Here is an 11,330-nt window from a genome sequence, read left to right on the forward strand (position 1 = left end):
TTTATAACTAATAAATTTATAACTAATATATATTAATCCTATAACTAACTAATATATATATATATATATATATATATATAAAGTTTTAAAAAAAAAACTTACCGATCGGTATAAGAGGAGGGAGAGCGCGCGGCCAGAGAAGGGGAGCGGCGTCGGCGTCGGCGGCGGAGCGGCGGAGGAGGAGCTGCAATGGGAGAGAGAGACTTTAGGAGAGAGATGTGAGGAGAGAGAGAGAATTAGTGAGGAGAGAGAGACTTACCGGGGAGGCACACGGCGGAGAAGCGTCGGCGGCACACGGCGGACGAGGCACACGGCGGCGGAGGGAGAAAGTAGAGAGAGAAATGTAAATTTTAGGGTTTGGAGCGAATGGGGAAAGCTGGGTCGCGATCTGGTATTTAAGACATTTACCGACGATTTTATCGTCGCTAATTGATTTCATTTCGTCGCTAAATGAACTTACGTTAACCAGACATTTAGCGACGATTAAATCGTCGCTATTAGTAAATTTCAAATATTTAGCGACGATTTTATCGTCGCTAAATCATTTCGTTTTAATTTAATGGGAGGGATTTTTCCCTCTTTAAAATTCGTCAAAATTCGAAAACATTTAGCGACGATATTTTCGTCGCTAAATGAATTCAGAAATAATTAGCGACGAATTTATCGTCGCTAATGTTTTTCCCGCGAACTTAGCGACGACAAAAAAGAATTAGCGACGATAAAGTCGTCGCTAATTATCATTGCCGCCAACCTTTAATATTTTTCGCACCAAAGAAGTAGCGATGATATTATCGTCGCTAAAAGGGTGATTAGCGACGATTAAGTCGTCGCTAATAGTTTCGTCGCTAAATGTGGTATTTCTTGTAGTGGCATATAAAGTGCTACGAACGTATTTTTATGTTGTTGTTGTCGGAGAAACAATGTTTGATTTTTCTTGATGAATCCTCACGGAGAGAAATCTTTGAACACGTTCTATGGTGTTCTTATAGTAATTTCCATTAATATCAACACTACCCCCTCCTAGCGCCAAACTGTTGACATGCAAAAATGCTACAATAATTATCCTGTGAATAACACCAGGTTCCGAGCACTAAGTCCCGAGCGCATAAAGGTTCCAGGCATGATTTTCTATAAATACAGACGAATATAGTACAAGATAGAATGTAAATGGGGGTGCTTTTCGATATGTGACGCTTCTGGCGTGTACTTCTCCGTAGTCCCTTTCTTTGTTGCTTTGCTTCCCTTTTTATGGACTTGAGTTTGAAGATCATGGGGTGATCAAGCCCATGATGTGGTAGTTATTTTGTAACTTCCCTTTTTTTTTTCTTGTAAGTGGGTGGTTATTTTGCATAATCGCTTAGTAGTCAGTTTTACTAAGGTAACCAATGAGCACGTGTTCTCGGGAGATTATTATTTAAATTATGATGCGGCCACATTTTTGTTTTCTTAGTTTGACTAGGAGGGTCCGAGCATGTGCTCGGAGGGTCCGAGAATATGCTCAGACTGTGCTAATTATATGAGTAATAACGCCAACATTGTGATGGTGACCTTGAACCAATATTGGTGACTTTGCGAACCAGGATCTTCAAGTTCGGTAAATATGCGACCCAACGTCTAGAGAGATGCAAACTTTGGAATAACAAGGAAGCCAAAAATAATGCGTAAGTTCTCTTGATAAGTCGAGGATGAACGCTACAAGTAATACATTGATAAGTTTGAAAGTTTCTTCAAGAAACAAAGAGAATTTTGTTACTTTTATTATATAAAAAACGTAATCCAACTTTATTATTCATCTAGGCTTAATCTGTGAAACTCTTCTTTAAAGTCTTGGACCCTCAAATGAGGAATTGGTTGTATAAAGCATTCCTATTTCCTCGCACTTGCGATCATATCATGCTCCCTCTCTTGAAGAAAGTTTGTCATCAAATCTTGTACATAGCTAAATTCACCGATGGATGGAGACCTATTGAACTCTTTTACTCGTGAGTCAGCTTCGACTTATTTTTCTCTTGGAAATCGTACACCTCATTTGTTGAACGTGTATTTTCGGTGAAGCTTCCTAAATCAACGTACTCACCACATGATCCTCGATAGACACTTCTTCTTCCTCTAGTAATTTCTCTTCTGCAACAACTTTCTCTCCACAAGCAGTTCATCTTTCAAGACAACTACTTTTTTTTCGGCACCTTTGGCATATGAACATTTTTGTAATTAACCTGCTCGTGGCACAGGTAGTGAAGGTTGCAAAATTCATTTTTCATCGTAATGGTGCATACTTTGTCAAAAGATTCTAATCCTTTCTTTAGTTTAAGACTTTGTGGTTGAAAAAATTCTTCCACTTGATCGACTCTTTTGTTTTCATGCCATTGCATCTGCTTGTGTAACTTTTGTCGTTATTGATTCGCGGTATGAATTGCTGCCGTATCATTCTCTTCATCCCGACCTAACTGTCAATGGGACATTCTCCCTCACACTTCCTTCTCAAACATTGTTTATACCATCATTTTAAACCAATCTATAAACTCAATGGTTGCAAGTTTCACCTTCTTTCTTTCGGAGTACTCTATGATCAGGGAAGACTCGTTTCATCTTGAGCTCCCAATCTATATATTGATCAGGGTCATTTCGCCCTTGAAACTCGTGATCCTGCATCTTGATGTTGCTGATGTTGATGTCGAATCCACAAACACATTAGTCTCTATTCCTTCGTGGTGCGTTGCGCTCCAATCCATCGAGGCGATCACCTAAAGACCCGTATTTCTCGATGAAATAATCGTTTAACTTTCCCATAGATTGCTTGCACTTGTAAGGCCTCACATCACTCACTCACGTGTTTAACTCGGGGGTGATAGTCACTCAATTTCGCTCATGTTTACACTCAATATTATTGTCTTTTATCTTTTGATAAACTCACTCTCTCTTGCCTTTTTCAACTACAACTCATTTCTTTTGAAATTGAAGAAGAGTCATAAAAAGGTAAACTAGTGAAAACACACGATCAACAAAAATGAACAAACACAATCAATTGCGACACAACACAACGCAACGTATCCAAATATTCAATCAAAATCGTGTGGCTTTCTTTATTTCGGAATTTTTTTTCCTTCAGATCTATCTCTTTTTTATCTTAATCTTTTGTATATCCGTTTTATTTTTATTTTTTTTTTCCTATGGAAAATGAAACTTAAAAAAAAAAAAAAAAAAAGGAAAGTAGTGAAAAAAAAACAGGAAACTAAAGAAAGGAAGGCTGGAAAGATGGAAACAAATTAAGGAAACTAAGAAATTTAGTTGAAACTGTGCAAAATGATTTAGGGACTCGGAAAAGAAAGAAGAATCACTTTTTGTAATTAAACCCTTATTCAAATCAATATAGCACAGAAAGATCTTCGATTAGATATATTGAACGCCTAAATTTGATATTATAATCAAAGTCATGATTGTTTCAATTTTTACCCAAAAACAATTTCGGAAAACTAAAAAAGTTAGGATAGAATATATATATATATATATATATATATATATATATATATATATATAGAAATTTCATTAATTGGGCTTAATAATCCATTAAATATCAAGATTAGACCCTAATGTTTAAAAATATCTAAATATGGACTTTTGTACCGAAAATGGACAAAAATGCCCCTGAGACTATATCAGCTCAGCCTTTCCCTCTCACTCTCACTCTCACACTCGCTCAAACTCTTTCAAATCCACTCAAATCCTCTCTACTTAAGCGGGTTTCAAAAGAATCATGGGTAAGATTACTAACTTAATCATTTTTACAAAGTTTATGAATGTATATGATAGAATGTAGCATAAAAAATCGATCAGATCTGAAAACAAAGTCCAAAATCTGGGTTTAACTTGTTTGTACGATGGTATACGATGAAATTTAAATTTGTGTACGATGAAATTTAGAAAAAAAATTGGGTTCTGTACGATGGTGTACGATGGTATACGATGTTGTACGATGCCGTACGATGCCTCTTTTACAATGTACGATTCTGTACGATGGTATACGATGCAGTACGATGTCTATCAGTAAGATGATGTACGATGGTGTACGATGTTGTACGATGCAGTACGATGATGTGCGATATAGAAGCTTATTTTGCATAGTTTGACTGTTTTTTTTGCAGTTTTTGTCATGATTAACGGCACTTGGGAGAAGGAAGGACACCAATGGGTTTTCACCAATGCAGAATTTCGTGCATTCGTAATTCCGAAAGAGGTAACGTACACGGAGTTAGTAGATTTCTTATACGAGAAGTTCGAGTTAGACAGATTCGCGTTCGACTTAAAACTCGAAGTCCCATACGAAGTCGGTACAATTCCAGTAGGTCCTGCCGTATTGAAGGACAATGGTGATGTTTCGCATTTTATGAAGCACAAATATCGTAATAGATTTCCACTCTGTGTAAGTTTGGTACCGAAACAGATCGAGGTCATTGCACCTATTGCGTATCGAGGACTATGTAAAGGGAAAGATGTGGAAGTTGGAATGGTGTCTCGCAATGAACCGAAGAAGAGACGGAATACTCTTGTTATCGAGGATCGAAAAAAAGATCCTATAATTGAAAACAAAGACGGTGGCTGTGACGATGACTTGTTTAACGAGTACAAGGGTGCCGGAAACGGTGACGAAGTATACTGGCGTGATAGAGATTGTAATCACAACAGTGACGAATATGATGGACACAATGGTGATGAATACGAAGATGGCGAAGGTGATGAAAACGAAGGTGGCGAAGGTGATGAAAACGAAGGTTGCGATGGTGATGAAGAGAATAGTGATGGATATGACGGAGATAACAATGGTAGAGGTGAAGAATTTGAAGAATTTGCCAATCCCGAAGAATATGAAGAATTTGTGGAAACGTTTACGGTACCAACGGGTCATTGTGAACCATCGGGTCAATGTCAGCGTGAGCCTCCGATGATCGGATCACCTATCGTTCCTTATTCATGGAAAGCACCCGAGTTCAGCGCCGATGATGTTGTGAAGGAAAACCCGAGTCATTATCCAAGTCATTCTTCTACAGGTAATTTAAGTGGATTCAAATGAGATTCAAGTATAATATGAAACCACATATTGTTTAACTAACCTTTGAAAGTAACAGGTAGCTCTAAAGAAATATATATTGGGCAGCAATTTGAAAACAAGCATGAACTGAAGAAACATATCCACTTGTACGCGTTGAAACATAATTTCGAATTTAGAGTGAAATCTTCTTCGAAAAAGAGATGGTATGTTCTATGCAAAAACGAGAGATGCACATGGAGGTTGAGGGGTGTCGTGCAGTGGTTTGAGATGTGGGAGATTACGTCGTACGAGGGTAAACACTCATGTGGGCGTGTTGTTCGAACAGAGGGCCATCGAGGAGCGGCACCATGGGTCATCGGTCACGTATTTAAAGACAAGTACTCAATTAATTCTATGGCGGAGTATTCGGCGCATAACGTCAGGGAAGAAGTGAAGACAAGATGGGGTGTGAACATATCGTATTTGAAAGCTTGGAGATCCAGGGAGAAAGCTATTGGGTACGTGCGGGGTACGCCGGAACAATCGTACCAGAAGTTACCGTCTTGGCTGTACATGTTGAAGCAAAAGAATCCTGGGACGTTAACAGACTTTGTGCGAGATGGTGATAAATTCAAGTATGCTTTCTTTTCCATTGGGGCGTGTCGTAGAGGCTTCAAAGCATGTCGGCCGGTCATAGCATTGGACGGTGCATTTCTGAAGACAAAATACGGGGGACAGTTGCTTTGCGCAATTGCAATGGATGCGAATTCACAATTATATCCACTTGCATTCGGAGTTGTAGATAGCGAGTGTCATGCTTCTTGGATTTGGTTTTTGAGAAGATTGCGAGAAGCTATCGGTGAAGACGTACCTAATTTGGCGTTCATATCCGATCGCCACGTTAGCATCATACATGGTGTCGAGGTTGTGTTTCCTGGTATCCCTCACGGAGCATGTTACCATCATTTACAACTGAATGTCCAACACAAGTTCAAGACAGACCATTGTCACTTTGAACTTTACGATGCGGCTTACGCCTTCAGTAAAACAGCATTCGAAGCTAATTTTAGACAGTTGAGACGTAAGGATGTCGAGATGGCAAAGTATCTTGAAGAAGTTGGTGTCGATCGGTGGGCCAGAGCTTTCTTTCCTGGAAAACGGTAAGAGTCTAGAACTTCTTTTGTACTGAAATTTTTATGTCGTTGATTATATAAATCAAGTATGTTTTATATAGGTACGACCTAATGACGAGCAACAACGCAGAAAGCTTCAACAACAAAACAAGGAATGCGAGGACGTTTCCCGTTACGACGTTGCTCGAGTTTATTCGATTCACACTCCAAACTTGGTTTTTTGAACGAGAAGAGATAGCGAACAAGTTGAACACAAAATTGACACCAACGTGGCAAAATGATCTCGCACAGCTAAATAATAAGGCACAGTTCGTCAATGCGTACGGACTTGGTCTATATGAATGTCATGTCAAAGACATAAGAGGTGATTTCGATGTAGACCTTATGGTGAAGACATGCACTTGCGGACTACCACAACAATTGAATATCCCGTGCGAGCATTCTATCGCAGCAGCCCAACATCGAAGCGTGGACGTGTACTCGTTATGTAGTGACTTTTATTTGAAGGAGACGTGGATTGAGATGTACAAGGAAGCCATATATCCGGTTGGCAATGAAGATCAATGGGATGTCCCGGATGAGATAAAAAACATGAAAGTTTCGGAACCCGTTGAAAAGAAGCAAGCCGGTCGACCGAAGAAAAGTAAACAAGGAAGAAGAAGAATTAATCGATACCCATCTCAAGGTGAAAAGATTGTCGTGCAGCGAAAATGCGGGAAATGTGGTGGTAGGGGACATAACAGAAAAACATGCACTTGGAGGGATTAAAACTTTAGACTTTGTGTGTTATTTTTATTTTTAAGTTTAAAACTTTAACGTTTATTTGAGTCACCTTTTTATCTTGTTTAATGGAGTGTCATCCGTCTCATGGACCTTTTTATACGGGACAAAGTTTCATTTTATTAAAAAAATAGCTCACCAGTTCGAAGTAACTGAATTTAACTATTTTAGTTAATTTAATTTAATTCAGCTTAGTGAGCTATTTTTCTTTTTTAATAAAAGGAAACTTTTGCTAGAATCTCAAAAAAAAAAACTAGAATATTGATTATTTGTAACAAACTATCCTAATCTAGAATGAACAAGTTAGTTAGTTACTAATTTATTTACACACTATCCTAATCCTACATGAAGCTATGATGGAAAAGCAAGCTTGTCAGTGGCGTCAAGATGCAACTTTAGTTCTTTATAAATGTCTCGAGTTCTAAACCCTTTGTGAATGTGTGAATTTTTGATGTTTTTTTTTGTGAATCTCTTTAATTGAATTACATGTTTATAAGGTACAATAAAAAACACAATAGTCAACAAACCATCTCGATAATATGTTTATAAGGTACTATTACATAGAAAACCAAAAAGATAAAAAAATAAACATCTGAAAATACAAAATCACGGGATAAGGTGGTTGTAGAATAAGTCCACTCACCATTTCTTCCTGAACGTTCTCATATTCGCACTTTGAAGAGTGTCAAATGATTCGTTCAGTACTACGTGCTCGACATACTTCAATGCGAACATCCCGCAATCACCGCTACAACACAAGAATAAGTAAAAGAAATTGTCACAAATAGTTGAAACATAACTTGAAAAAAAGAACAAACTTCTAAAATAACTTGTCAATTAAAACTTGTAAAAAAAAAAAAAAAACTTCTAAAATAACTTGTCAATAAAAACATGATTGTTTAGAGAAAGTTGTCAAAAAAAAGTTCAAATAACTAGTAAAAAAAACTTTTTGTACAAATAAACAAACTTGTAAAATAACTTGTCAATAAAAAGATAATTGTTTACCTGTAAGCACATTGTGGGACCTTGTCATCGACGATCCACGTCGGCACAGTGAACTTAATTTCACCATGCTCACTATCCCGGTAAGAGTGGGGATGGTTCTTGAAGAAACCACCTATGGCCACAACCCTAGCAAATGCTCGACTCCAAGTCTGAATAATAAACATTTTAACAATGTTAAGTAACCCTTATAATTTAATTAATTGTTGCTCTAAGGTAATAATTGTGAATAACATAACATTTTACGTACCTCCATCAGCTCAGTGAAGTCCTTTTGATGTCTCGACGACTGCATGAGCTCCTTTTGGCAGTCGAAGACGGTAATGGTCCAGGCCTCGATGTCGATCCGAAATGTGAACCAATGAAGGTTCTGGAAGTTCACGACGAACATGATCTCTCGAGCACCATCCCAAGGCAAAATATCGGCGTCCCTATACCCAGTCATCGGGCTAATAGTTGCCCTCATGTCCCAGTCCACGGGTTCGGGCTCTGCTCCCAGTTCGATGGCCTTGTTGATGTTCGCTTCTTCCGTTCTGAATCGGCCGTACACGTGCTGGACCCACCGACAATCCATGATTTGGACGTCTTGCCGATAACCGTCGAGAGCTCGTTGGCGAGCCCGAACCATGTGAATCATAGCATCAATATGCTGAGACATTACAAACATATAGCGTTATTTTAAATTGATTGGAAAAAGTGAAATTATATAATAACGTACCGAATCATGTAGCCATCTGGTTTCTGTCAATATCGTGTCGAAGAAAATCGTGTCTGCGTCGCACGTCTTCAGTCGAACAGACTCCATGAATTTGCCGTCCCACTTTTTTATCCGCAACCACTTAACGAAATTATCAAACTCTTTTTGCTTCGCGTCCTTCAACGGCTTGAACTTGGGGATCGACTTTTCCAAATACTTGGGCCTCGTCGGATCAGTGAATTCGGCCCAACGCGACGTCTTCTGTCGCACTTGCCGATCTGGACGTGCCGGAGTAAGCTGTGCCTTCTGTCTTTTCCTTAGAGGAGTTGTGAGCGGGCGTAGCTTATCCGAAATGTCTTCTCTACGAGGACTCGACGAAGACGTCGACAACCTGGGAGAAGACACCGGCCTGATCTCCGATCGCTTCGACGACTCGCGATGCGTTGAAGATGGCTTCTTCGACTTCTTCGATGACTCGCGATGCGTAGAAGACGGCTCTGACTTCTTCGATGACTCGCGATGCGTAGAAGACGGCTCTGCCTCATGCGATGGAGACGCCGGCTTTTGACTAGCCGCCGGAGGAGGAGGAGGAGGAGGAGGAGGAGGGGTCCGGCGTTTACGACCATCATCTTGGGTCGTGGGAATTTCACCCCCAGGCAAGCCCGTTGCGTCCTCGAACAAAATGTTCAGCCTCCTCCACATAGAAAGCTGAAAGTCAAAGTAATAAAATATGTCACAAAATTTAAACTTGTCAAAAAAATTTAAACTCAACTCTAAAATTTAAACTCAACTCTAAATTTTAAACTTAACTCTAAAACGTTAAATTATATTTAAACTTAACTCTAAAACGTTAAATTATATTTAAACGTAACTCTAAAACGTTAAATTAAATTTAAACTCAACTTTAAAACGTTAAATTATATTTAAACTCTACTTTAAAACGTTAAATTATATTTAAACGTAACTCTAAAACGTTAAATTAAATTTAAACTCAACTTTAAAACGTTAAATTAAATTTAAACTCTACTTTAAAACGTTAAATTATATTTAAACTTAACTCTAAAACGTTAAATTAAATTTAAACTCAACTTTAAAACGTTAAATTAAATTTAAACTCTAACCTGTCTAACACTCATGCGCTCAACTCTACGGCCGGTCGTGGCAAGAGAACGTAAGACTATCCCTTGTGACTGAATCATTCGTTTTTGGGATGCTAGCAGTTGTTCTTGAGATGCTCGCAGTTGTTCTTGGGAAGCTCGCATTTCTCCCCACATTTCCCGTGTTATGACAAAGGCCTCGGGAATGTCGGCGCGAGAGGTCGCTGTAGGCCTCGATCCCATTGCGGGAGTGGTCGGACTAGCAAGACGAACACGTGGAGTGTCTGACACGTGTTCGTCGTCGGAGTCTCCGACGATGGCATCTTCTGCAACAGTCGCGACTCGATCTATTTCTTCTTCGATGTCTCGCGGCTCTGTCGCATCTTCGCCCTCGACGTCTATGGGATACAGACATTTGCTCGTCTGTGTCTCGAGGAGAGTGAACATTTCTTTCTCTGGTGCCCTTGGTCTCAGCATTTGAAGAACACCCACCTACAATACATTAATAAACGTTACCAATATTCCAAAATAATGTAAAATACATTAATAAACGATAAATAATAAAAAGTTACCGTTTTTTTATTCAAGACCGCCTCGATGTCTTTGCCCATTATGAGCACATTACTAGACCACGAGTGCATCCGGGGCACACGAATCCCCTGGTTCGACCCGAACCTCATCCCGATCTCTGGGATAGCCTCGTACGCCCAGTAATGAAGGATATGGAGATTACCCGTCAATGTGTACTTGGCCTCTTTCTGTGCCACATCCGGCTTGTCCTTCAACTTCTTTTGCAGCGTTTCCTGATAACGCCGTAGGTTCACCGACAAGCTGGAATACGTCTCTGCCCAACTCAAATTTCCCCAAGGCATCTTGAAGAAGAAGGGGAGGTCTTGAACGATGTATAGAAATTTCTGCCACCTTTCTTCGATGGCTTTGTTGGCCGGCTGCCCCAGAAGATACCCGTAGACGAATACGAGCAGCCCGAGCTTGAACGCAGCGTCAGGGCTTCGACATATGGTGAACGCGTTGATCAACGCGCTCAACTTGCTTCCGGCAACGCCGTTCAAGTGATCCGTGATCAATCCATCGTTCTTTCGCTCGTCTTGTTCGGCTTTGGTCGGACCGTCTTCATAAGTCATCCCCGAGACGAGTGCGTACTCGAGGCGTCCAAATCGTACCCGTTTGCCTCCGATACCAAAATGTATCTCGCCGCGTACTGTCGCCTCGATCTTCTTCTGAAGGAGAGTATGTACGAGCACCAGTGAGAAACCAAGCTCGCTCTCCGTAAAAAATTGCTCGAACGGAGTCCCGAGGATTCGTTCTTTTGTCCCGAGCTCATCGAATCTACTCCGTACAAGCTTCAAGATCCCCGTCCCACCGTACGTGATACGCCCCGGGAATGAGACGTTGTATATGTAGTTTAAATTGTCCTAAAAAAACAACAAAATTAAATCAGAATCACAAAACAAGAAATTAAATTTTTTTAAAAAAATCATCGTATAGCATCGTACAGCATCGTATATCATCGTAAAACAAGAAATTAAATTTTTCAAAAAAATCATCGTATAGCATCGTACAGCATCGTATATCAT

General features: G+C 39.7%; 1 long non-coding RNA gene across 1 annotated transcript; it reads right to left on the minus strand.

Annotated features, from left to right (window-relative positions):
* Positions 1-7,435: 7,435 nt before the first annotated feature.
* LOC149408304 (uncharacterized) lies at positions 7,436-8,231 on the minus strand. The gene is made up of 3 exons (XR_016293899.1): positions 8,192-8,231; positions 7,945-8,093; positions 7,436-7,687 (listed from the first exon to the last, which is right to left on the minus strand). It is a non-coding gene; the product is annotated as an uncharacterized LOC149408304 (long non-coding RNA).
* Between the last annotated feature and the right edge of the window lie 3,099 nt (positions 8,232-11,330).

This window comes from Urtica dioica, chromosome 1 (genome assembly GCF_054948205.1).
Source record: "Urtica dioica subsp. dioica isolate 48M chromosome 1, U.dioica_male_clone48M_v1_H2, whole genome shotgun sequence".
Taxonomy (NCBI): Eukaryota; Viridiplantae; Streptophyta; class Magnoliopsida; order Rosales; family Urticaceae; genus Urtica; species Urtica dioica.